The following is a 22,573-nucleotide window of genomic DNA, read 5'->3' as shown; positions in this document are numbered from 1 at the left end:
CTTCCATTTCTTTCATCAATGTCTTATTGTTTTCAGTGTACAGAACTTCCATCTGCTTGGTTAAATTTATTCCTAAGTATGTTATTGTTTGATGCTATTATAAGTGAGATTGAAATTTTTTTGTTAGTGTATGGAAACACAAATGATTTCTGTATGTTGATTTTGTATCCAGCAACTTCACTGAATTTGGTTCTTACTGCTAATAGTTTTCTTTGGTGGAGTCTTTAGGGTTTTCTACATAATGCTATTTTGAATTCTGTGTAGGTCTTTGCTTTTTTTTTAATAGCTGCATAACAAATATTTATAGCTCTAAACAATAGTTTTAAATGTTTTGAACTTCTTATCAGTGTATTTATCCTTCTGTGGTTGCTTTCTTCTCTTATCACTATATTAAGATTCATTCATACTGTCAGGTGAAGCAGTTCTAAATCCATATACACATCCTCAGACGTGAAATCATTTCATTATTCATTTGTGAATAAGTATTATTTATTATTCTATGGATGATGAATATTTGTATTGTTTCCAATTGCTACTATCATTAATAGTGCTACAGTGATCATTCTTATTCACATCCATTGGTGTGCAAGAGTTCTTCTAGGATATATATCTAGGAGTGGAACTGCTTGGTCATTAAGGAATCACATATTCAATTTATGAAAAATGCCAAATTACCAAATTATTGTTAAAAGTGGTTTTACAAATTTTATTAGTTGATTGGAGGTTGGTTGATTATAGATAACAATTTAAAGAATTTTTTTTTTTATGTTTGCTCCATGGTCCAGTATGTGACTTATTTTTATAAATGTTCCATGCATCCCTAAAAATAATGTTTATTCTGTATAGGTATGTGGTCATATCAACCTTGTTATGTCTGATGTTCAAATCATTCACATCCTTCCTGATTACTGTATATCTCAGTGGTCAGCACACTGGGCCAAATCTGGCCTGTAGCCTGTTGCTAAAAATGGTGCAAAAAGAAGTATGTGACAGAGACCATATACGTCCTACAAAGCCTAGCATTTACTATATGGCTCAGAAAAAGTTTGCTGATCCCTCAGCTATTTGATACATCAATTACTAAGAGAGGCATAGTCCAGTCTCCAACTCTGGTGTTAGATTTTTCCTTTTATCCTTGTGTTTTTGTCCATTTTTACTTTATAGAATTTTAATCCATGTTACTGGGGCATACAGCTTTGGAATTGTTATGTTGTCCTGGTGAAATGAACCTTTTACTAAGATCTAGTGACCTTCTGTCTCTAGTAATACCTTTGCTTTCAAGGCCACTCTGACTTTATTTTTAGTTATGTCATCTTTTTTTCTTCATCCTTTCTCTACCCTTAGGATTTACATGGATTTTGTGTAAATTACAATACTGTATTTAGATTTCTTTTAAGCTAATGTTTTCCAATCAATCTAATAAACTTTGCTTTTTTAAGAGGCTTTTGTTAATTTACTGATATTATAGTGACTGATACGTTTGCATTTATTCTATCATCCTATGTGTACTTTTTGTCTCCCGTTTTCTACTTTTTTACTTTCTTTTAGGTTGACTGAATGCTTTTCTTTGTAAATATTCACTAATTAAACACTTTTTTAATGTTTATTTTTTTTGGGAGAGAGAGAGCAGAGTGGGAGAGGGGCAGAGAGAGAGGGAGACACGGAATCAGAAGCAGGCTCCAGGTCTGAGCTCTCAGCACAGAGCCCAACACAGGGCCTGAACCCACAAACCATGAGATCATGACCTGAGCTGATGCTGGATGTTTAATTGACTGAACCATCCAGGCGCCCCTGAAATATCCACTAATTTCAAAGTTGTATTATTTCCTTTATTTTAGTAATTACCCTAGAAATATTAGCATGCACACTTAAAGAGCAAATAAGTTCATGATTTTATCATCCTCCTACGTAAAACAAAGACTTTAAAATGCTTTAATTTCAACTACTTCTCTCTTAGGTTATTTGCTATAATCCATTACTGTTTTTGTTTTCTAAATTGATTTTAGCTGATATTTGTTTCATATGAGTCACTTTCTTAGTTTATCATTCCTTTATACAGTTTAGGTGTTCCATCTGGGATCATTTTTCTTCCGCTTGAAGTGTATCATTTAGAATTTCCTTTAGAAGAGGGTCTGTTGGTGCAAATTCTCCCAGGTTTTGTATATCTAAAAAGAAGTTTATTTGCCCTTATTCTTGAAAATGATGCTGAATGTGGAATTCTCGGTTTACAATAATTCTCATCATTTTGAAGATACTAATTCACTGCCTTCAGGTTCCATTGTTTTTGGCAAGTCAGCTGTAAGTCTCTTATTTCTTGGAGATAATCTTTTAAGATATTTTATTTGTCTTTGATGTTGTGTAGCTTCAGTATCCTATGTCTAATGTGGATTTCTGGTGTGTGTGTGTGTGTGTGTGTGTGTGTGTGTGTGTGTGTGTGTTTTAATTTTTGGGGCTTCCTAAATCTTAAGATTGGTATCTTTCACCAGTTTTGGAAAGTTATTAGCTCCTACCTTTTAAAATACTGTCTCTGCCCCATTCTCTGAGTTGGAACTTTCTGCTTCTGGGATTCCATTAAGATTAACTTTAGACCTCCTCATTCATTACATTATATATTACATTATAATATTAGCTATTATATTAACCATTATTTTATTATAATGCAATATATAAAATTAGCACTCTCCATGCTATGATTTTGCATTTCTGTTTATTTGTTACATTCTAAGTAACTCCTTAAGATCAATCTTCTAGCCCATAAAATCTCTCTTCATCTATGTCTAATATGCTAAATGTCAACCTATGCATTGAATTACTACTTTTAATTCCTAATGTTCTGTTTTGTCCTTTTCCACATATGCTTGATATTTTTTAAAAGTCTCATAATCCTTAACATATTTCAAGTTTGTTTTTAATCCTTTAAATATAATAAGCACACTTGTATTATATGAGACATACTAACCAATATCTGAGCAATATGCAGATTTGATTCTGCTGTGTCTATTAATTTAGCATGTGTACAACCCTGTTTCTTTATGGATTTTGTAAGTTTTGACTGAAGAATCAATATTGCTTTGAATTCTGTGAAAATATTTTAGGTCTGATTAAAAGGAGTTCATCTAGAGGGTTTTAAGTTTGCATCTGCCAGAAACTGGGGAAGCCATCAATCCAGACAAATTTAAGTTCTTGACTTCAGGTTTCTTTGAACCTTTAAAACGTATCACCAAGTAACTGAAAAATGTAATAGCAAAATTTAAAAAGATAAAATAACAAATAGAGAACAGAAGGAAAACAAGTGAGATCTAAGCTACTAATGAATATTTTGAGGAAGAAACCAAACTTGAGTCCCACATAATTTGCTATATATGGTAAATTTGTAAATTTCAAAGATAAAATAAACTATAGAATGAAACAGAAAAGACAAAACAAGCTACCTACTTATAAGACAATGAAGTAATATGTATAATTTGGGGGCAACCAAAGATTGTAACATGAGAATTTTATAGCCAGTAAAACTGTCCATTTGTAAAGAAAACAAAAAACAAGTTTGAAATATATAAGAGCTTAAGATAATTATTCAAGCCATTTTAAAAGTAATTATATAAAGTTTAGCATCAAAATTAGGAAATTCAGGAAGATAAAATTATTTTATAAAGACTGATGGTAACCATTAAAAGTTAAATATAGAGGTAAATCAATTTAATTGTGGATATGAAACCCAATTATGAATAGGTACTTAATACAATTGATTAAATCTGACACTTAAGATTACATTAATAAAGACTATAAATAAGGAGTATGGAAATTTTATATGTTACAAAGGGGAAAACAAAAGATGTAATTCTCAGATTTGACAGTCAAAATTTAGATCAGAGAGTGTTTTTAGAGAAAGTAAAAAGAGCCACTTATGTAAACAAAAGTGTTAACATCTTCCATATCATTGGAGAAAAAAAAAAAAAGATATTATCCAGAGGAATGAAAAGAATAAAAGGAAACAAAGAAACACCAGAAAACCTAAAATAAGATAGCTGAGATGTGTGATCTTAAATCAGTTATTTCAAGAAATGTGTTTTAAAGCCCTTCAATAAAGGACAAATAATCTCCTTTTGTTACTTAAAACCTTCATCTTATTGTGCTGCCTATCATGCTGGCACACAATTCTATTTTATTTTCTTCATAGAACATGCTACTCTTAGAATTGTTTTGTTTATTGCCCAATTCTCTGCACTAGAATATAAACCTCATAAGAGAGGAATATGGCTGTCTCCTTCATGCCTGTATGGCTAGAACCTCAATAAATGTGTTGTATTAATCAGCAAATGAATGAATGACTAGAAATAACCAAGATTAAAAATAAAAAAGGCAAACCAAAAACCAGGATTAGAATAAAATGTCATGTAAAAAGTAACAGGAAAATGCTTTTAAAAACATATAGACCATATTTTGTTGTTGATAAGGACAGAATCCATAATTTAAGAGTCACAAATACTATTCCATCCAAAAACAGGACCAACATATAGAAAAGAAAACAAAAACAGAAATACAGATAGACCTAGAATTACAACGATGATGAGCAGCTAATATACTTCTAATAATCTAATAAGAACAGAATATTTGAATAATTTACCTTTTTGATGTGTATATTTGTTCTGTATATGTATATAAATTACTTGGTACTCAACGGAGTATTTTCTAAGTAGACATATATTGTTGACTCAATCATTACTAAAAAGTACTTACTAGATTCCACTGGGGAGGGGGGAAGCTTGACAAACTTTATTCCCCCAAAGCTACTAGAAAAATTATTCATGGAACTGAAATAAAAATTTTGAATAGACATAAATTTATCTAGATGAGAAAAAAAATTTACATCTAAGTATCTGGAAACCATTACTAAGACTGACCTAACATTTTTGTAAATGTCAGATTTATCTATACCTTTTAAGGAACACAATATCAAACAGACAAATCACAGGAAGATCTCATAAGCACGAATGAGTGAACAGAACAATGGAAGAATGCTTTTTGAAGGCAGTATAGTTCAACAGCACCACAGGTTAAATGATCAATTTTCTACACAAAAATGATGTTGAATTTGATATCAGGATGCTGTGTGTAATTCTATGTGCTATGCCTTCAGGAATGATATGTGTTGTTCTGATGTATAATCATTGCCAAAAAGTTTGTATTGTTACAAGCCCTGGGAAGGACACATAATACAATTAGGCGAAATACATTGTATAATAGTAGATGGTGACAGGTACTATGAAGAAAAATAAAGCAGAAAGGAGGCATGGAGCATGATGGAGTGGGGAGTTACCATTTTATCAGAGGGTAACTGAAGAAACACTTGTAGGAGATGCAAGAAGGGTGTTCCAGGCCAGAACAACCCATGCAAGGGCTCTGAGGCAGGAGTTTGAACAACCAGGAGGCAGTGAGACTGAAAGAGTATAAATAAAGGAAATGGTAGTAGGAGAAGAAGCCACTAGGAAACCAGATTGTATAGGGCCTTGAGGTTGCAGTCAAAGACTTTGGCTTGTACTTGAAAGTCAACTGCCTTGTGTTTGAAAAGAATCACTGTGTCCTTTCTGTAGTTGAGAATAGACTGCTGAACCACAAAGATGGAAGAAAGGAGTTAAGAAGCTACTATAATAATCCAGACAGTAGATAATATTTGCTTGAACTGAGGTGGCAGTGAAGAGGGCAAGAAGTGATGGATCTGGAAGTAGCTGAAGGTATAGCTGATAGAATTTGCTGGTACATTGGCTGTACGTATGAGAGATAGGAGGAGTCAGCAGAACGCCAAAGATTCAGCCTGAGCAACCAGAAGGATAATGTTTCATTATTTGCACTTTATAGAGAAGGTAACTAGATATATTCCAAAGCTCATAGTCTTTCCACAATGCCCCATTACTTAAGGAAAAAGGTGACGGAAATTATGTGTACAGAGCATCTACCATATGGATTATGGACTTTTCATTTTACCAATGACGGTTGAGAAGACTTTTTTTTTCCTCAATAATTGGTAATAAGTCCCTGAATCATGAGATTTTTTGTTTAGTGACACGGTGAAGCATGAAAATGTAAAAAGGCTGGAAAGAGGCTAGGAAATTTATGGATGACAGAATTATATGAGGTTATCTGGGGGTTTTAGGGATACCTGGGTAGATCTCCACATTCTTGGGGCTGCTGGCATGATAAATTACCCATAGAACCTCCTTACAAACCAGTGTTTGACAGAGTGAGATGGGGAACAGACTTTCCTAAGATTAGAGATGAGAGTACTATTTTGCTCTGGCTTCTTTATTTCAATTATTTTAAAAAGAAACTTTTAAAAGTAACTACCAATATTGTAGCTACTTTTCAGTGACTGAAAAAATATTTTTAAAGCACACACAGAGTTGTGTTTTGGACACTTAGCATGTATATAAAAGCACTCCAATTAGTTTTTCATAGTATAAAGGTTAATAGGCTCTAAGAAATGTATTTAATTTCTTCAAGCTTTCTGTTTACATGCTCTCATTTGTCATGCTAACAAGGCGCCCCAGCAATACCAGCTGATTTTGCTGTTGTTGAGATAAAATATACTTCCCTTCTACCATTCTTATTGGAAACATTACATTTGCTATCTAGAATTAATCTTCTTCTATCCTGCTATCGTTGTCTGTTTGTATAAACATGCCACAGTGTGGTAATTCCCAAGAGTTAGTGCTATTAAATCTCCCCCCCTCCTGACATCTCTATTTCAGTGAAAGGTACTTCTCTTTCTTCCCAGGCATCTTGACCTAGCTCCTTCCTGTCCTTCACCTCCACGTCAGGAGAGTTGCCAATATCAACTAATACTAAGTCCTCAGCATACCTCGTGTGTCTAATGACTCCCCTTTTCACTCCCAATGCTAACAGTCCACAGAGATGACTGGTCTTCATTCTGGCACCATCTCCAAAGGCACCTCTCCTCTTCTACTCCGTCACCCTGCACTTCATCCGGGATGCAGCAAGCCTGCTTCCCTTTTAGGCCTGGCACTGGTCATATCGCTCTATCAAAACCCCTATCATTGCTTCAATCTGACAGCTGAGATAAGTATGAATTTTGCTCCCTCCCTTGAAGGCTCTCCACAGTGTGGTCCCAGGCTGCCTTTCTACCTCCTACCACTTCCTTCACAAGGTCACTACAACTCTAGCAAAACCAACCACCCTTCCCTGAACCTGCCTCAATGCATCTTGCTGCCTTCACTCACCCAAAAACGTTCCCTCTTCTCTATCAAACTTTCCATTTTGTCTACCAAAATGTTGACCTGTCCTTCAGGTCCTATCTCAAATGCAGCTTCAGAGAAGCTTCTGCTGATGTCCCTGGATCAGTGTAATCCCCATTTCTACCAAACACCCTACCCCAGCACTTTGTTTGTACAACACTTACTGGAGTGTGCAGACCTGAACACCTTTCTCATCGTCAACTCTTGATACTAAGCTCCTAGAAGGTGACAAGTGTGCTTTGCTCAGCTCTGAATCTCCCATGGTGTAGGATGGTGTTCTGCACAAAGTCAAGTTCAAGGATGATCAGTGAGAAGTGTCAAAGTGTAAATATCTTAAAAGAGGCTGTTTTAAACTTCTCATTAAAAGCCATGAACATCCCCCCTTCCCTCAATAACAGGAGAGCAGTGGGTACAACAGTACCTTCCTGGTCTCTTCAGTATTCTTTCTACTCTTCTGTATATATAGAATTTACATTATAGTGATTAAAAATCCCGTGTAAAACGGTGTCACAAAACCACATCTGGGAAGAGAGGATCAGTACTAATCTGTTTCTTACTTGCTATTTAGTGAGTAAGGATAATAAGAGATGATATGTTTGGATTAGAGACAGAAAAGAAATGGAGTTTTCAAGGGAGAAAAACATTACAAAAGAAAAACCTGTTTCACAAAATGCAGCCTGTGGAAAATCTTTCAGCTGAATGTCAAGATTAAGAAAAATCAATAAAACCTTTGAAACCAGAACTACGTGAAAGGGTTTTTAGGCTTGATGGCAAAATACAATGCTAGGGCTTCAAGAAAATAAAATCTTTCTCCAGTAACTGCAAGAGCAATTCTTCAACATTCAGGAGCCTCCACAGCCTCAAAATATGCGTAGCACAAATTGCTTATTACACAGATAGGGACAGTTAAGATTCAAAGGGCCAGCATTTTCAAAGGACTTTTACCAAGGCTGTAATTAGTTGTTCTGGCAAAAACTGCATACACGTCTAATTGCACACACAATTGGCTAATTGTATCTTCAAAATAAAGGGTAAAGGGTTAATTGTATCCACATCTGGCCACAAAGAAAGAGGTTGTCCTTTGAAAATATGACACTACACTTAGATGAAAATTTGCATTAAACAACCATCCCTATTACTACTAATAATTATAATAATACCACATGCTTACAAATTAATACCTTTCATCATGATCCTGAAAACACTTTACAAACATTAATTAATCCTACAATACTCCTATGAGGTATGAAAAGGCAATTATCCCAATGGTGTCAATGAGGAAATACAGGAAAGTTAGGTAATTGTCAAAAAGCCACAAAGGGAATTGGAGTTCCTAGCCCCTGGCTCTGAACACAGGACCAGGTCACCAGGGAGGTTCAGTGGGGAGTCTGGTTCAGATAATCAGTACAAATGAGGCTAAACCCAGTGCAAAACTAAGTAATCAAACTTCAGAACAGTGAAAACTGACCTCTGATTTGGAGACTATTTTGACTTCTTTTACTCAAAAGAACACAAACTATCAAAAATGGAGCTACTAAAAGGCATCCATATCAGTAAAGTGAAGTTAAACTTTCACTACTTCCAGACGACATACCATACATAGAAAATCCTAAAGACCCCACCAAAAAAAAAAAAAAAAAAAAAAAAAAAAAAAAAAAAAAAAAAAAAAACTATGACAAATAATAAATTCATTAAGTTTCAGTATTGAGTCAAGTTGCAGGATACAAAATTGATACACAGAAGTTGGTTGTGTTTTACATGATAATAACGAAGTAGTAAAAAGAGAAATTAAGTAGACAATTTCATTTCCAGTTGCACCAAAACAATAACCTGCCAAGGAGGTGGAAGACTTAGACATTGAAAACTATAAAACACTGACGAAGGAAATCAAAGTGAACACCAACAAATGGAAAAATAGGAAAATATCTCAGACCCAGAGCAGTCTACAGATTCAGTGCAATTGCTATCAAAATACCAATAGCATTTGTAATACAACTAGAACAAATAATCCTAAAATTTGTATGGAACCACAAAAGGACCTTGAATAGCCAAAGCAGTCTTGAGAGAGAAGAACAAAGCTGGAGGTATCAGAATATCAGATTTCAAGTAATACTACAAAGCTGTAGTGATCAAATACTGGCACAAAAATAGACACATAGATCAACAGAACAAAGAGCCCAGAGATAAATCCACGCTTGTATGGACAAAGAAAGGTAAGAGTATACAATGAGGAAAAGACAGTCTTTTCAACAAATGGTGCTGGGGAAGCTGGACAGTTACATGCGGAAGAATAAACCTGGACCACTTTCTTACACCATATACAAAAATAAACTCAAAATGGATTAAAAACCTAAATATGATACCTAAACCATAGAATTCCTAGAGGAAAACAGAGGCAATAATTTCTCTGACATCAACTACAGCTATGTATCCTTAGGAAAGGGAAATCAAAGCAAACAGAAACTATTGGGACTGCATCAATATAAGAAGCTTCTACACGGTGAAGGAAACCAACAAAACAAAAAAACAACCTACTAAAGAGAAGCAGGTATTTATAAAAGAGATATCCAATAAGGGGTTAATAGCCAAAATATATGAGTAACTTCTCCAACTCAACACCCCAAAAATACTCTGAATAAAAAATGGACAAAAAGGGGCATCTGGCTGGTCCAGTCAGCAGAGCACATGACTCTTGATCTCAGGGTCATGAGTTTGAGCCCCACATTGGGCTTAAGATTACTTGGAAAAAAAAACCCGGCAGAGGCTCTGAATGGCCATTTTTCCAAAGAAGACCTACAGATGGCCCAGAGACACATGGAAAGATGTACAACATCACTCATCATCAGGGAAATGCAAGTCAAAACCTCAATAAGCTATCGCCTGACCCCTGTCAGAATGGCTAGAATCAAAAAGACAAGAAATAACAGGTGTTGGCAAGGATGTGGAGAAAAACAAAATTTCTTGTACCACTGGTGGGAATGCTAACTGCTGCAACCACTGGAAAACAGCATTGGTGGGGCGGGGGAGGGGCTCAAAAAATTAAAAATGGAAATACCATACGATCTAGTAATTCCACTACTGGGTATTTCCCTAAGAAAACAAAAACACTGATTTGAAAAGATATATGTACCTCTATGTTTATTGTAGCATTACTTACAATAGTCAAGATATGGAAGCAACCCAAGTGTCCACTGATAAAGGGATGAATAAGGAAGATGTGGTATGTGTGTAAAAATGTATGTATACATACGTACATATATGTATGTACATACGTATACATGTATGTATACATGCATATGTATACATATATACACACATACACACAATGGAATATTACTCAGCCATCATCAAAAAGAATGAGATCTTGCTATCTGTGACAACATAGATGGACCTAGAGGGTATTATGCCAAGTGAAATAAGTTCGAGAAAGACAAATACTGTATAATTACACTTACATATAGAAAATAAATAAACAAAAGGCAGAAACTGATCCAGAACTACAGAGAACAAACTGACAGTTGCCAGAAGGAGGGAGAAATACAGGCTTCTAGTTATAGAATGAATAAGTCACAAGAATAAAAGGTACACCATACGGGAAGTAGTGAATTGTATTCCAATAGCCCTGTGTGGTGACAGATAGTAGCTGCTCTTATGGTTTGCATAGTATCACATATAACCTTGTTGAATTACTATGTTGTACCCCTGAAACTAATGTAACATGTGACAACTATACTTCAAATAAAAAAAAAAATGAATGGAACTAACAAGTAGAACTTTTTGTTCCTTGGTTTGATTTTATGATCAAATATGACAGATAATAAAAAAAAAAGTATATAGAATCATATAATGCACCCCCAATGAATGGAACTTTGAAAAACATGTAAAGGGACGGGGCACCTGGGTGGCTCAGTCAGTTAAACATCTGACTCTTGATTTCAGCTCAGGTCATGATCTCACAGTTTGTGGGTTCAAGTCCTGCATTGGGCTCTGGGCTGACAGCGGAGCCTGCTTCGGATTCTCTGTCCCCCTCTCCCTCTGACCCCCCCCCCTTAACAAATAAACATCTAAAAAACATGTAAGAGGAGTAAGTTTCTGCAAGAGAAAGTCTGGCTGTGGCAGCTCTGAGTTGAGGACATGGTGGGCATAAAGATAGGAGGTGAGGGGCTAAACCAGTAAAAGTAATGGTACCTTAATTCTAACTGTTCTGAATTTACATCAGATTACTAGTCTTGAGCACTCAATTTACACAAGCCCGGAATATCTAACTTAATACAGACAATACAAATAAATTTCCTTATAAATGAATAAGTGTATCATTAGTATTTATATAATCTTAATATTTTATCTAAGAATGAGAGATATAGGAGGATTCATTTTTAACAACAAAATACACATTTTAAGAACTGCTTATTTTTCAGAGAGCATGTGCATACATGTATGAGAGGGAGAGGGGCAGAGAGAAAGGAGAGAGAATCCCCACTGACCGTGCAGAGCCCAACCTGGGGCTCGATCTCACAGATCATGAGATCATGACCTGAGCCGAAATCAAGAGGGGGACACTTAACTGACTGAGTCACCAAGGTGCCCCCGGTTTATTGTTTATAATTAAGAAAAATTCTTGTAGCCACTTCAGGAAATTGATGAGAAATTCTGTATGCAGATACTTATATAAAGATGTAGGGATGGAAATATGCTCCAATTCAATTCACTTATCTGGTGGAGACAGTGCTAGAAGATACAAAGATGAGCAAGACACAGTTCCTGATTCCACAGACACATGGTCTATGCATTTATTTATATTTACTCAAGCGTTAGTATAGCCCTTCCTACAAAGGTTTTGAGGCAATACCTGATCGAAGATTAAAGAAAATACTGAAGTATATAGGGACAAGGAAAAGTAGAAAACATGCTAAAAGGAAGAATCAGTATGACTGTTTTTCTATATTTCAAAGTTGGTCCAAAGTTACTGGGTACCCAGAGCAAAAAAAAAAAAAAAAAAAAGAGAGAGAGAGAGAGAAAGGAAGGACTAGGGAGAGTAGAGACAGAGGGTGTGGTGTGGGGAGGGAGGGAAGAAGAAAGGGGGTGGAAGGAGGGAGAAGGAGAGAGACACATACACAAAGGGACAAAGACACTAGGACACAGAACTAAATTTTTTAAATGCCTTATAGAAGTAAAGACCCACTTAGTGTGGGAGTGCCTAAAACAGAGACCTGGCTTCCGATGGGGGGACCAGGGAAAACAGTTACATTCTGGGCTAGGCTTGAAGGTCAGGGCTGACCTCCACTGTGGCTACTGCGGAAAGGGCATTCCACCATGTGCCCAGCAAGCAAGGCAGAGAGCTATGCAAGCAGGAGGCATGTCTGGGAAGTGGAAGTAATAGAATGCAGCCCTGGAGGGGCCTGGCAGGAGCTGCAGGCTCACTGGTAAATGCCAAGCTCAGTTTTATGTGGTTCTGTTAAGTAACAGGTGACACTAGATGTTTGACAGGGGACGGGGGGAGGTGGGAATATAACTTTTTTCTTTCTTTTTCCTTTCTTAAGTACAAAATTCTGACACCATGTAAAGAATATACCAGAAAGGCAAAAGCCATGAGAAAGATCTGTCAGGAGGCTCTGTAATAAATCAGATGAGGGATGATAGGGTCTGATCTCTGGTCCTGGCATAGGAGAGGTAAAGGAAAGGACAAACAAGACACTCTCTGACAGGACTTAGTAAATAATTAAATGCAAGGAAAAAGGATGAGTCGTCCATGACTCAAGACCTTAAATTCTACCTGACCAAGGACATCCAGAAGGCTGATACTGCATCTTTTTCTTAGCTTTTATTAGGACTGGTATAAAATTAACATATACCTTTACATCGTAAATATTTTTCATCACTGATATGAAGTATAGGGAATTGATTTTCTAAAGGATATCAGATTATTAACTGTATCTTTCTTTAGAATAAAAATGAAATGTGCTATTTCAGCGAGACCCATGATATGGACCTAAAGCACTATGGTTTTATTTCTAGCTCAGGCTTCAGCCTTTTTTTCTGTTCATTTACATTTATAAAAAGTAAAATGAGCTTTAATTTTTTATCCAGAGAGTCAAATGACCTGCACTCACTGAGTGTATTTGTATACCTCTCCCACATTGCCATGGATAATGCAGAAGTACGATCAATGCTGATGCTTAAAAATCATTTGCTGAATGAATACATTTAAAATTTGAAGTCAAATAGAAATCACCTGTTCCCCAAACCTATAACCAGCTTTTACTGATAGAATTAGACTGCCTGTTAAATGTAGGTATGTCATTGCTACTGTTCATTATATGACAATTTAAAATTTTCATCCAAAATCTATTTCCTATATAATTTACCCTCCTCACCAAATTTGGTTTTCTAAAAAATTGCTAGCTGCTATATCCAAAGCCAAGTCCTCATTAGCGTTAGTGCTAAGAATTGCCATAGATAGAACAAGAAAATGTTTGGTAGATATTGCAATGCACTTACAACGTTTCCTTCAAAAGTGACATGACTATACGGTCATTATATATAGAAATTTTACCTTATAATAATGTTCCTTCTTTGTGTTTTGATGGAAAACCACTGATTCTTTCGTCTACTTCTTGTTAGCGAGTGACCTGCTAATCACATACAAAATACAAGTTGAACTTTGAGATCTGGCCTTTAAAGGCCTTGATGATCTGTCTGGGTCAACTGACTTTGAAACGTAATTCCCTCTAACTTGGTCAGTGATTCCTGAAGAGTGAGGGTTTGTATCACCGGTTATGCAGGTGCTGAGGAGAAGGGTCATTGGGAAGCTGGGTTTCAGGAGGACTTCATGGGCAATAAGGCAGGCAGAGTAGGGGGCAAGATAGGTTGGGTTATCTCCTTTCTTTTCTGGATCCCAGGCTTTCGTGGCAGCTAAGCCCTGGCACGTGCAAGCATGACAGTGTGCACACAGACAGAGGTTGGCTGGGATGGTGTCCCTGAGGACTGACCTAGCTACAGTTACTTCAGAACTAGGGGCTCTGCAAGCCTGTGGCAGAACTGGAGCTCCCAATTCTGATTCACTGACTTGGCAGTAAGTGTTTGGGTTGAGTCTGATACATCCGAATTCAAGTTTGAGTCACATAGTAGTTGAGTGCCTTGGGGTGCCTGGCTGGTTCAGTAGGCACAGCATGTGACTCTTGATCTTAGGGTTGGGTGTGGGGCCTACTTTAAAAAATTTGTAAAATAAATTGTTTTAAATAAAAAAATTTTAAAAACTGCATCTTATAGGAAAATCTATTATAATATTAACTACAATAAGCTGTTTTTTCTAAGTATTTTTTATTTGAATTGATCCCATAAAAACGAGATAACACATTATTTGCCCTAATTTGGTTGTAAGATTATTAGTTGTCTATCAGTGGGCTGTTTCCCTTCTTTCTTAATTATAGGTAAGTATCTCGGCAATATACCTAGCTAACAACATTTCCCAACCATCCCTACTAGTAAAGACAGCCAAGTGAAAGCTATTGAATTGGGCTTTTGGAAAAGCTATTTAAAGGGGGCTTGCTTTTGCCTCAATCTCCTCCTTTAATGGCTGGAGATGCAGCAGCCATCTGGTAATCAGGAGGCAACCTGGTGTTTTAAAGCCACACATTAAGGGTGGTGGGGCGGAAAGACAGAAGTCTAGTACATTGATGGTATCATGGAGCCATTGTACTGGCCCTCAATTGCTGAACCCAGGACATTTTTCAATGGAAAAAACAAACAAACCCTGATTCGTTGAAACCACCAGTTTATGATTGTCCATTATAGGCAGTCAAATGCAATTCCTGATTCATCCATGTATATACACTTTACAGATAGCACCTAGGTAATACTATTTGAGGGGAGATGAAAAGATCCCCAGTTTTTTCAAACACACTTTTTTCCTTGGTATTATGAAGTATATATTTACTATAAAGTGTATCATGCCAGTATTATTCATTCTTTGGAAATAGGGATTAAAAGCATTCATTAAAATGCAAGTGTTATCTGAGAGGAGTTACACTTTAAACTGTCAATATAATTGAATATCTTGTTGTGAATTAATTTATTAATTAACTTCCATGATTGGGTAGGTCCCAAGGGGATGGAACATAAAGACAGATAAGTTTGAAGACTAGTCCAGAAAAGGAGCAATGTCAGGCTACTATAGTAAGAATCACTACTTCCTTATCTAGTGCCCTGCCCCCCACCTCCTGACCTCCATCCCATGACACAGTTCCCACCCCAAAAAGACTGATGGGCAGCCTTAGAGGTAGAAAGCACAAGAAACAAAAGGAGATACAGAACCTGAAGGCAAACTTCTATTACTCTATTATGTAAGGCTGCCACAACCACCCCTCTGTATGGGAGTACTTTACCCTATAAAAAAACTCCACAGTTAACTAATAAACAGCACTGGTAGATTAGTCATTCAGCTGATAATTGAGTCACTTCTCTATCTACCAACTGCTGTGAAAGAAAGGACAAAACTTGTGTCAGGGAGTAGCTAAAGCATGGGACCAGTTCAAGGGGACTGGATTTACCTAAAGTTTGATCTAGTGGATGACCAATCATTTCAGGAACTCAAACACATCTCCAAATGCTTGTTGTTTTCCAGGCTCTGTGCTAGAAACCAGAGATTTGGCAATGATGATGATGATGTCTTGTCCTCAGAAAACTTAGCAAACTTCTACAGCACAAAGGCATGTGAGTAAACCACTGCAATACACTGTGGTGTATGTGATATCACAAGTGTATGCAAAAGTTGAAGTAGGAGAACAGAATTCACTGTAAGGATACGGAAGTGTGATCAGGGAAAGTCTCCCAGAGCAAATGATGCCTATACAGGGTTTTCAAAGATGAACAGGATTTTGCTAGGAAGATATAAGGAGATATACATTCCGGTCAGAGGGAACAATACACAAAAAGCTGGAGATAATGAAGAAGCTGGAGATAATAAAGTGGCATGTTTGAAGCATTTCAAATATTTTGCTATTTCTGTAGCATCAAGTGCTGAGGAAGAAGTAAAAGAAAGGGAATTGAGTAGAGCCCAGATCAGGAAGGGCACTGAATGCCATGCTAAGCAGCATGGACTTTCTCTGATAAGTAGTCACTGAAACAGACTGTGTAAGATTGTGGTGTGGTGAGATTTATGTTTTAGAAAAATTGCTGTTAGCTGTCAGTTTGGTAGGGAGTGAGGTTGGAGGAAGAAATATCACCTAGGAAACCTCAGTAATAATGCAGATGACAAGGGATGAGGACGTGCATTTTGAGTGGCTCTTCTCAGCATCTGTTATGTGGAGGGCAAGGTAGGAGGAGAAGGGAGAGCATAGGGAAGTTTAAAATCTTTCACTTGGATGGCAGTGTTCACTTTGGAAAAGTCACTTTTCACCTGCCCTCCTCATTTATAAAATACACTGAATATGCATGTTCTCTCTGAATTCACTTGTTTTGAAGTTTGAAAAATCTGCTAGAGAGTTCCTACTAAATGAACCAAAAACACGGGTAAGGAGGATAATCCAAATTCTGCTATAGGTGGTCTCTTAGCTTTCAGAATAAGCCTTATCACTTTGTAAGAGACTACTTTCTCCTTTTTATTAAAATGAAAAGCAGGCAAGATAAGAATAGAGTGTGCCCTTTTCTATCTTCCTCCAATGTGTGGATAAATGAGAAAACATACTGGAAGCACTTTGAGCTTCCAAGAATTGTAACTATATTATGATATCCCTAAGAACTGGGTTGTGGTGGGACGGTCAGCAATCAGCATTGTAGAGAACATCCAAGCATAGAATTAACATAGCTCTGGAGTTCTTTGAATTAATAAGAAAGCTGAACTATGGTTATGGTTGCCAGATCAAATATAGATGACTTTTGTAGCCTAAGTATGACCCAAATATTTCACGGGATAAACTTCTGCTAAAAAAAAATCTGTTGTATATCTGAAATTCAAACTTAACTGGGTATCTTGTTTTTTTTGTTTTTTATTTGCTACATCTGGAAGTCCTAGTTATGGTAGTACCTTAAGAGGAAAGAGTTGGCTCAATTAATGACCTATTTATCTTATTTGTGGCATTTTGCCTTCTTTTATGCAATTGGAAATGCTTTAGCTACATATGAGGGAATAATGAAGCCCATAACAAAAATGACTGGTAAGTTATAAAAACTTTCCCAGCAATACCAGGAATCTCTTAAACACTGTGCCATTTAAAACAGCAAGGAGCGGAGCATCCACTCCTACCTAATGAAACAGTATATTAACATTAAAAAAAAAAAAGAATAATGTTCATTAACATATTGTAAATACTCCAACTTCAAAGACAAGTATTTCTGTAGAGCCAACAGCCCATAATAATATAGAGGTATAAAAACTTTTCTAAAGGAGTAACACTTAGAAAAAAAAATTAACAAATAATACTTTTCGTGATAAATGACAGAAAAGACAACCCCACCAGCACCAAAAACAGTTTTTCATGCTCACGGAGGTCTTACTAATATGTCCTCAATTGACTGCCAAAAAAAAAAAAAAAAAAAAGGAAGAAGGGGGACACCTTCATATTTGGGAACCAGGGGGAGGGGGAAAGCCCAGATGTCGAAATTTTGGAAGCTTTCACCTTTAACGTTAAAGCTTTTTTTTATTTTTTTTGAAATTTTAGCCTTTTTTTTTTTTTTTTATTAATTCCACACCTCTGTCCTCATTAAGGCACACATATAAACTGGGAGCTACTTATAGGATAGATACCAAATAGTCTGCTGGTGAGATACAGACCTCCACCTTGCATGCATATCAGCTGGAGAAAAAAGAGCCCTTATTCATCAAATTTAAAAAGCACTCTCTCATTTCATGCTAATTGTATGGTCCTTTGCATGATGTACAAAAGATTGCCTAAGAGGAAAGGCATTAAAAAGAAAACTACCAGTATTGGAGGGTTTTTTTTTTTTTTTTTTGGAACAAGATTAACTTATTATGTTTTTAGAGAAATCAAATGACTGACTAATTCAAATATTACATTTATCTTCACAGAATGACCTTTACAGGTTTTATTATTATCAACGCCTATTCAATGGCCTCTCTGCCTAACATAACGTGACCTCATTCTACTAATCTCAGTGCTCCAAAACGTTTTAGGGTGGTGTCAAACAGTTCATAAATTAAAGAATTTAAAATAAAATACACACAGCTCTTCTATGATTTTTCCCCCACAAAGGAAATAGTTAAATCTCACTGGAAAAGAGGCTGATTATTAATAAGTGCCTGTGTCCCAGCTCTTACTACATGCAGACTCTGCTTCGGCTGGTTTCTTATAAAAGCACAGTATGAAAAATTCATTTTTGGTTATAGATATTATCATCAGTAATAATATGTAATGATATAATAAGTGACAGAATATTAGCCAAGGGTTGTATATAAGATGATAAGCCATGATAACTTACGACATACCATCATTTATAGTATATGGTAATATATGAATTGGGTCTTTGAAAACCTGCGTTTAGATTTATGTTACTATAAATATCAACCAATTATTAACGACGTCAAAGCCCTCAGGGGAAGAAAGGTGGAAAGGAGAGAAACAGTAGGTGCAGTTCATTCACTTAGGCTGTGTGACAACAAAGAGGCATTTATTCCTTCCATAACTATCTATCGATTGCTATCAGTCAACTGAACAGGGTTGGCAATTCCAAAGAACAGCTGCTTCAACCTGCAACCCTTGCACGGAACAAAATAATAAATGGGCTTCCCAAACTGCCCCCAAAACGGTCTCTTCAAGATGTTAAAAATCTGAGTCAAATATGTTGTTAATAACCAATATTAACTATACATATTAAAAATTTTTTTTTTAGCCTAGTAGATGAGCATAGTCCAGTCAAATTTAAGGTGAACCATATATGTGATTTTCAGTTTTCTGGTAACCATAGTAAGAAAGTTAAAAGAAAAAGGTGAAATTAATTTTAATATTCTTTTTTCAGCCCAGTATATCCAGATTATCATAGCAACGTGTACTCAACATAAAATATTATTGAGATACTTGCGATCTTTTTTTCATGCCAAGCCTTTAAAACCCAGTATATACTTTACACTTCTAGCACATCAGAATTCAGAATAGTCACATTGCAAGTGCCCAATAGCTACATGTGGCAAGTAGTGACCGCATTAGGAAGTATACTTAAAATTTCACAAACTAAGGGAAAAAAAAGCCTTGCTCTTAATTACTACCTAATGTTTTCCTGTGAGTCCAATCTCAAGCCACTAGAGAAGTTACTTGTTCTTTGTGTTAATGAACACAGTGAAAACACAAACTACACCACTAAAAACAAGGATTGAATCCTAAGAAGGTCATGCTCAATTTTCGCTAATAACAAGTATTTATTTATTAAACTACTTGTTTTCCCTGGCCGCATTTCTGATCCTGCCACAAATTTCAGGAGTTTTATTTTTTTCTCTGAGGATCTAATTATTAGCCACATCACCCTATATTCAGTGAAATATCCACATCTTTACCATTTGGTCTTTGAACAAAGTAGTGTTCCAAAGTAGTAAATTATGTAATTTCTAAATCCGAACTGGTTATGACTAATTGGTAAGAATCATGGAGTTTCCTCATGAAAAGAGTTCCAAAAAATCAAGAAAAGAATAACTAAAAACAAATGACTATCAAAATACACTAAATTCCAGGCTAACAAGCTCTTGGCCCTTATGAAACTACAAAAGACAGCTTAAGGGCTTGCATGCTAAACTGAAACCCAACAGACCATTTTAAAAAGCTGAGGCAGGGATGATCATTAGTAGAAAAATAAGTGACAGAGAGGTGCCAGTATTTAATCCTCAAATCTGAACATTCAAAATTTACAAGGCGTAATTTTTTTTTTAAATGCCAGTTGAGTTTTTTTTGGTCTCTCATTTGTTGTTAGACAATTTTAATTTCAAGTTTGGGTTTTGATTTGACTGACAATTGCAGGCAATATATTAGGAACCAAAACCAAAAGGTTAATAGAATTATAAATTTCATAATCAACACCTTAAAAAAATGAGATGCACACAGAATACACCTTTAAATCACTTATGAGATTAAGTAATACCTCAGAAAAACAAAACATTCTCACATTATGCTTTCATCTGTAATTTATATGTAATTTAACCTTATACTTCTCATAATAAATCATTTTCCAATCTCATACTCTCCCGGGGTACCACCTTTCTGCATTAGTAAAACTCCTTAACACTTAACTTGTTAAGGAAAGCAGTGGTTAACTGATTCATTTGGTTAATTGATGGTTGGTCCTAAAATTGGCTAGAGTGACAATTACCGCTGAAAACACAGTTATAGCCTCTAATCCTGGGCTTCAGTTATGGTCAACTGTCTTACATGATTTTGCAACGATGAGCTTTTAGAAGTGCAGTATGATTTTTTTTTTAACCACAAATTTTCAACAGAGTAGTTATCCAGAAATTTTCAGACATGGAGAGCAATGTTTAACAGAGTTTTGTCCAAAATAGGTGTTCATGAAGTATTTATGGAAATAAATGAAATGGTCTGATATTTCAAATATGCTCTTTGGTAAGAAGCTAGGGAATTATAACTTATTAACCAGGCTAATCAGGTTTTATTTAGGCAATGATAAAGATACCAATGCTAAGTTACTAATAGGATGTTTTGGTGACTAAATAACCTTAGGCTAGAATCTGAACCCATTTTTCTTTCAGAGCAAAACTGCAACTAAGTTGAAAGCACACAATACTGGTTTTGGTTCTCAGTGTTGATAGGCATGAGGTGAAGGTTAAAAAAAAAAAAAAAAGTAACACCCATGGAAATTTATCCAGCTAAAAATGGTACACCTCCTTCTGATCTGCTTCAGTGGCCCTTCTGCACAAGTGTGATTTCTGCCCAGCATGGTAAGAAACTGTAAACCACAACGGGGCAAGGCCAGGTAATGATGGCGCACGCGCCTCAAAGTCATTGGATTTGGTTCTGTAAGCAGCTGAAGAGCCCCTGATGTCATCAGGTAAGGCAGCTCCGTGGTCAGATCTGTGGGCAAATGGACTGAATGATGGCAAAATCTGAAGATAAGGAGGCCATTTCAGAAACTCTTCTCTGCAGTCCGTGTGGGAGATAATCAAGTCTGAATGACTGCAGCTGTGGTGGGGAGGTAGTGGAAAGGGCAGGTGAGGTAGAAACAAAATGACTTGGTGACCAACTGGCTTTAGAGTAGAGAGAGAGGTAGAAAAAGTCAAGGATAATTCCCTGGCTACTGACTTGAGAAGATACCTGTCTCCATGTCACATCATCCTATCAGCTTCCAATTTTGAATTCTGGCTTCCTGAGAATGGTCACTGGGGCTTTGCCATATTCCCTTTGTCCTAAGGAATGTCCCTAGGGGCTGCTGACTCTAGAGGCAGAAACACAGAGGCAGCAACCACCAGCTGAGTGGTGATGATGAGAGGGAAGCACCAGCCTCGTCTATATAACCTTCAGCAACCAGCAGCTCTTTACATGATGTTCAGTTTAATTCTGTACACAAATAATTAGGTCAAATGTAGTTATTATGGACCCCAGTAGTACAAGGCACTATGGAAAATAAAAGCCGAGTGCAAGAGCAGGTTTCTTGAGAGTTATACAGGAAAACCATGCAGTGCAAAGCAAAGATTCTGTGGTTAGTCAGGTGCAAGTCCAACTTCTGGCTCCATTACTGTCACTGGTTGTGTGACCTTGGGAAACTGATATCCTTGACACTTGATTGCCTCCTCAGTGAAATATATAGATAATATAGCCTACCTCATCTGTAAAAATTAATGAGATATATATGTAAAATTCCTACCCGCACCATGCCTAACTTATCATAGGTTCAAAAGGTAATAATGAAGTAAATATCCTTCTTTATTTCCCATCCCCTTTGACTACTCAAAGACCTCTAGCCTCCAATAGAGTCTAGTTATCACCAATGGGTATTTCTCTCTACATCCCTCACTCCCTCTACACCCATGTCTATTGTTAGAAAAATGAAGCTACTAAAAGCAAAATAGGATGATATCTATATCAGAGAGTGTTGCAGTCCATCCAGTATTCATCTTTGCTTTCCTCCTCATTAATGAGTGCTGATTTTGCTGGGGGTAGCAAAGTACCAAGCTAAAAACATGTTCCAGGCTCCATTGCCATTAGGGGTAGCCATGTGACACATTAGGGCCAATAAATCTTGCTAGAGAGGTTTTGGAAAGTTTCTGGTCACAGGCACTTTTTTTCTTCATGTTTATTTATTTTTTCACTTTTTTGAGAGAGCGAGAGAGAGAGAAAATGAATGAGGATCCCAAAAAGGCTCCACAC

At 36.4% G+C, this 22,573-nt stretch overlaps 1 protein-coding gene and 1 long non-coding RNA gene across 2 annotated transcripts in view; both read right to left on the bottom strand.

Annotated features, from left to right (window-relative positions):
- Nucleotides 1–22,573, bottom strand: part of UMAD1 (UBAP1-MVB12-associated (UMA) domain containing 1) — a 219,043-nt gene that overhangs the window by 43,990 nt on the left and 152,480 nt on the right. The gene's annotated exons all lie outside the window — the stretch shown is intronic.
- LOC125929941 (uncharacterized) lies at nucleotides 12,737–15,888 on the bottom strand. Its single transcript, XR_007460004.1, has 2 exons — nucleotides 15,800–15,888; nucleotides 12,737–13,882 (listed from the first exon to the last, which is right to left on the bottom strand). It is a non-coding gene; the product is annotated as an uncharacterized LOC125929941 (long non-coding RNA).

This window comes from Panthera uncia, chromosome A2 (assembly GCF_023721935.1).
Source record: "Panthera uncia isolate 11264 chromosome A2, Puncia_PCG_1.0, whole genome shotgun sequence".
In the NCBI taxonomy this organism is placed as follows: Eukaryota; Metazoa; Chordata; class Mammalia; order Carnivora; family Felidae; genus Panthera; species Panthera uncia.
The sequence above is the reverse complement of the archived record's forward strand: the minus strand, read 5'-3'. Positions and strand labels throughout refer to the sequence as shown.